At 41.3% G+C, this 5,880-nt stretch overlaps 1 pseudogene; it reads left to right on the plus strand.

The window, feature by feature from the left end:
• The first annotated feature begins 734 nt into the window (after window positions 1–734).
• LOC120877507 lies at window positions 735–1,372 on the plus strand (annotated as a pseudogene).
• The last annotated feature ends 4,508 nt before the right edge of the window (window positions 1,373–5,880 follow it).

The following is a 5,880-nucleotide window of genomic DNA, read 5'->3' on the forward strand; positions in this document are numbered from 1 at the left end:
GTTCCCTTGCCCAGTTGTACCCTCAAAGCAATTTAAGAAGCACAAGTACTAGTTGAAGAGTAGATAAGTCTGGGAAGTCGAAGCCCAGCTGCAAGAAGGATAACAAAGAGAGCAGGAAGCAGCGCATTCCCAAAGAGTTTTGCCAACCCGTTCACTCTGGTCTGTAATTCTTGAGTTAAGAGAGTCCAATGTAAGAATAATACTTCTATTTTTCAACTTTGCTCTCATTTACTTAGTCACTATCACCACACCCTGATATTTATGCCAAAAAAAAAAAAGTTCCAGTGAGCAAATTTTACATCATAACCAGTTTTCAGTAAGGACAAGCCCATCACCCTTTTTTCCTCCACTATCATACTAAAGTGACTCAGTCTTCTGTCAAGCTGTTCTCTCTTGATACCCATTATGTCAGCAAAAACAAGGAACAGCTTCTCCAGACTTCTCTGTTTACTCGAGGCACGTCCTCAGCACAGGTGTGGGACACATGTCCAGACCCAGCACCCTTGTGTCTTTTAAAGGGTATCATCCCCCAAAACCTCTACCTCTATGGTTTGAATCATGATACTAATCCTTAAAGTCACTCTCAAGGATTTTTTTTCAAATTTGAATTACACCAGGAAGAGAAGAAATCACATTGGCCACAAATAAATTAGCAGAGTTTGGGGTCTGTCTCTGTGGGGAGGTACAGCAGCAGGACCAGCCAGGAAAATGCCAGTGGCAGTGATGGTGGCAAGTTCCTTCGGTTTCAAAAAGTTGCTAGATCAGTGGGAGAACTAGGAGCTTGAGGCTCCAGGGGCAATTGTTACACCCCCAGTGTATGGTCAGCTTCTAAACTTACATGTGCTCCATAATAACATGAATAATGCAGGAAACTTTTGAAAAGGGATACTACATGCTATAAAACCTGCAAATTCTGAACTTGGTCAGTAGGACAAAGAATTTGGCAGAGAGATTTCCCCAGAATCTACTCCACCATCAAAGCTCACCAGTGGTCTGAGATGGTCCAGCCAATCATGGAAGTGCTTAGAGATGCAACATGGAGAGGAGTCTTCTCCCTGGTCTCTCAAGCATATAAATCTATCGTCATCACCTGCTATTTTGCAATGTCTGTTGGACTTCCAGTGGAAAAGGCTGTGAAATGTATACCAGAGAAGGACAGCAGGCTGATTCCACCACAAGGATGGTCATGCCCAAAAAGCCACTTGCAGGGGCCCTGGATATTTCCTTTAACAGGTTTATTCCCTTATCACAGCCTGCCCCTGTTCCACCCATTCCCAGTGGGCAGCAGTTAGCCCGACTCCCTGACTATGTGGCTTTCCTTATCATTTATCATTCTGAGTTCAAGATCCACCTTCCAAATCCTGAATACTGACAAATAGAGAAATGTAAAGTGTTTATTTTCAATTTTATCGGATGGATTAAGCACTTTAGCATTCCTAAATATTTGATAAAATACCTATATAATATAATATATATATATAATATAAACTAAATTATAATGGTTGTTGAAACAATTCTCATTTTTTAATAGTTGACAATTTTGATGGAGGCCATCAGTATTATGCAGTCAGTTTATATTTCCTACTGACTCATAAAATACTGCCTTCCTGCTTTGTGTAGAACATCGGTTGTCAGTTATTTTTTTCCGCCCCAGTGCACAGCACACTCCCATCTGTACCATAGGTTGATAGCTGCACTGACAGTTTGAAGAGGACTATCCCCAGGGGCAGTATCTGAATTGCTGAGGACCCTAATTCATCCTCTTTGGAGAATGTGCTCTTTTCCTCTCACCTCCTGAGAATCACAAATATAAAATACTGAGAGCTGAGGAAGAAAAGATAATTTCCTTAGTAAAACAATTTGTTAACTTTAGATTCCTTTTTCTGAGAGTGTGACTACATCCATTACTAGCAGTAGAGGACTAGCCATGAGAATGAGCTTAAAACATTCATGGGAAGTATTCATTTGTATTATTTCCTTTCAGAAGAAGGAAAATGTATGGGTGGAATGCATTATTTGGGAAAGAAGCTGTTAAGTGATACACTTTGTACAGCTGTCCTGCAGCCTATTGATTGCTTATATTTATCCCTTGGGTCAAGTTCTGCCCTTGGGAGAGATACTGAAGAAATTTTTCATTTTTTTGTGTGACAGTCCTCTGAATATTTGAAGTACAATATTTGAAATACAATATTTGATTATTGTATCTTCAGGCTTCCCTGGTGGATCAGACAGTAAAGAATCTCCCTGCAATTCAGGAAACCCGGGTTTGATCCCTGGGTCAGGAAGATCCTCTGGAGAAGGGAATGGCAATCCACTTCAGTATTCTTGCCTAGAAAATTCCATGGACAGAGAAGCCTGGTGGGCTACAGTCCGTGGGGTTGCAAAGAGTCGGACATGACTGAACGACTAGCACATCACACTTCACTTCATTGTATCTTTAGGTTAAAACCACCTCACCTCCTACTTCATTTATTCTGCAATTTGTTCAATAAATATTCAATTTAATTCTTCAGCTAGCCTGTCTTCCTATGAATGCATTCTAGTTTGTCATTGTCTCTGTTAAAGTACAAATGTCTTAATTAAACAGAAATAAAATATGTAATGGTAAAAAAAAAAAAAACTTAGCAGATATTGGGAATTTCCTGACCAAGTCCAGTGGTTAGGACTCTGCAAGAATATTGGAGTGGGTTGCCATGCCCTCCTCCAGAGGATCTTCCCAACTGAGGCATTGAACCCAGGTCTCCTACATTGCAGGCAGATTCTTTACCATCTAGGACTCTGCACACTCACTGCAAATGGCCTGGGCCAATCCCTGGTTGGGGAACTAAGATTCTTTTAAGCCCCAGGGCACAACCAAAAAAACAGAGATTATTTTATCCTATCTCTAAGACAAAGCAAGGCGTTAGGAAAGACAATGGGGAGGACAGATGGCAGGAATGTAGATATATGAGACTGGGACAGTATCTAGGAAGCTCCATGGGCAGTAAGATGTTATGTGGAGATGAGAAGAATCAGGATCATTGATGAAAATAAAATATGCTAAAGGGGTCAAGGAGGGATAGGATATGTTGACTTGGACCAGTCCTGCCAGCTCTGCAATTGCAATTTTGCTTTAATTGAGGTATAACATACATATAGAAAAACAGAGAAAACAAAAATACATTGCCTCAGTGGATTGTCATAGGTGAACAATGCAACCACTGATCCAGGTCAAAAAAACTGACAACAATTCAGAAGCTCCCATGGGCCTGCTCCCAATCACCACTCATTCCTTCCTTCCCAAAGATAACCTCCTTTTTTAAAAAAAATTAATTAATTTATTTTAATTGGGGGCTAATTACTTTACAGTATTGTAGTGGTTTTTGCTGTAGTGAATCATCTATGGGTGCACATGTGTTCCCCATCCTGAACCCCACTCCCAGCTTCCTCCCCATCCCATCCCCCAGGGCCACCCCAGTGCATCAGCCCTGAGCACCCTGTCTAATGCATCAAACCTGGACCGGGGATCCACTTCACATGTGATAATATACACATTTCAGCACTACTCTCTCAAATCATCCCACCCTTGCCCTCTCCCACAGAGTCCAAAAGACTGTTCTTTACATCTGTGTCTCTTTTGCTGTCTCACATATAGGATCATCGTTACCATCTTTCTAAATTCCATAGATATGTGTTAGTATATTGTATTGGTGTTTTTCTTTCTGACTTACTTCATTCTGTATAATAGGCTCCAGTTTCATCCACCTCATTAGAACTGATTCAAATGTATTCTTTTTAATGGCTGAGTAATATTCCATTGTGTATATATACCACAAATTCCTTATGCATTCCTCTGCCGATGGACATCTAGGTTGCTTCCATGTCCTTGCTATTGTAAACAGTGCTGTGATGAACACTGGGGTACACGTGTCTCTTTCAATTCTGGTTTACTTGGTGTGTATGCCCAGCAGTGGGATTGCTGGGCCATATGGCAGTTCTATTTCCAGTTTTTTAAGGATTCTCCACATTGTTCTCCATAGTGGCTGTACTAGTTTGCATTCCCACAAACAGTGTAAGAGAGCTCGTTTTTCTCCACACCCTCTCCAGTATTTATTGTTTCTAGACTTTTTGATAGCAGCCATTCTGACTGGAGTGAGATGGATAACCTCCGTTTTGACTCCTATTACTTTAATGTAGCTATGTATGCTTATTAAATTTGATATAAATGGAATCATACAGAATCTACACTCTGGAGTCTGGCTTTTTTTTTCCTCTCCATCTTGTTTGTGGGTTCCATGCATGTTTCTTGTTGTGATTATAGCTTATTCATTCTCATTGCTATATGGAATTCTACTATATGAATATATCAAAATGTATCTGACAGTTTTGCAGCTGATGGACATTTGGGTAGTTGTCAGAAGGTGGGCTTCACTGGTAGCCCAGCTGATAAAAACATCCACATGCAATGCAGGAGACTCATTTGATTCCTAGGTCAGAAAGTTCCCCTGGAGAAGGGATAGGCTACCCACTCCAGTATTCTGGGCTTTCCTGGTGGCTCAGATGGTAAAGAATCTGTCTGCAATGTGGGAGACCTGTGTTCAATCCCTGGGTTGGGAAGATCCCTGGAGGAGGACATGGCAACCCTCTCCAGTATTCTTGCCTGGAGAATCCACATGGACAGAGGAGCCTGGCGAGCTACAGTCCGTGGGGTCGCAAAGAGTCAGACACAACTGAGCAACTAAGCGCAGCAGCACAGAAAGGGGGGGGGGGGGGGGGGGGGCTATTACAAATAATGCTGCTGGGAGCATTCTTATATTAGGTGACTCTCAGAGCACAAGAATATGTGCTTTTGTGGTAAATACTCAGGAGTGGACCTTCCGGTTATAGGGTCAGCTTGTGCTCGCCTTTACCGTGACACTATCAAATCATTCTCCTAAGTAAATGTATCATTTGCATATCTAGCAGTGGAAAACGAGAATTCCAGTTGTGCCACATCCTTGTCAATATTTGTATCACCAGCCTTTTAAATTCTAGCTATTCTAGCAGATAGATAATGGTATCTCATTGTGGTTTTAATTTGCATCTCCTGAATAACTAATGCAGACCTTTCCACGTTCAGCAGTTTTAAAGAATCTCTGCCTGTCTGTTTCATTGCAAATCACTGCTCAGTCAAATTTGGATTCAGAATCAAAAATCTTTTTTCAGTTCAGATATGTTTGACATGTGGGTGTATGCTAAGTGGCTTCAGTCATGTCCGACTCTTTGTGACCCCATAGACTGTGGCCTGTCAGGCTCCTTTATCTACAGAGTTTTCCAGGCAAGATTATTGGAATGGATTGCCATCCAGGGGCTCTTCCCAACCCAGGGATCAAACCCACATAAATTACGTCTCCTACAATGGAAGGTGGGTTCTTTACCACTACTGCCACCTGGGAAGCACATATTTGACAAATAACATTGTAAATTTAAGTTGTATAACGTGTTGATTTGATATATTTTTATATTGTAATATGATTATCATTGTAGCTATAGTTAGCACCTCTGTCATGTCACATAATTATTATTTCTTTCTAGTGTTGAAATAATTTAGATCTAGACTTAGCAAGTTGGATTATTATAATACAATACTGTTGTCTATATTCCCCATACCACGCATCAGATCTCCAGGCCCTGTTTGTTGACTAGTTGCAAGATTGACAATCATTCATTGAGTCCCTACTCTGAATCTGAGACTACATGTGTTAGTTGCCTCCAATCACATGGCCAGAAGATGGTGGTGAGAGGTTTTTCTGGACTAGGTTATTTCTGGTCCGACCTGCTGGCTTAGCTCCAGTGTGTTTTCACTGACATTCCAGGGAGAACATTACTGGAAGAAGAATATGCCAGCAGGGGCAGTGAAAG

This window comes from Oryx dammah, unplaced genomic scaffold (assembly GCF_014754425.2).
Source record: "Oryx dammah isolate SB20612 unplaced genomic scaffold, SCBI_Odam_1.1 HiC_scaffold_18, whole genome shotgun sequence".
Lineage (NCBI taxonomy): Eukaryota > Metazoa > Chordata > Mammalia > Artiodactyla > Bovidae > Oryx > Oryx dammah.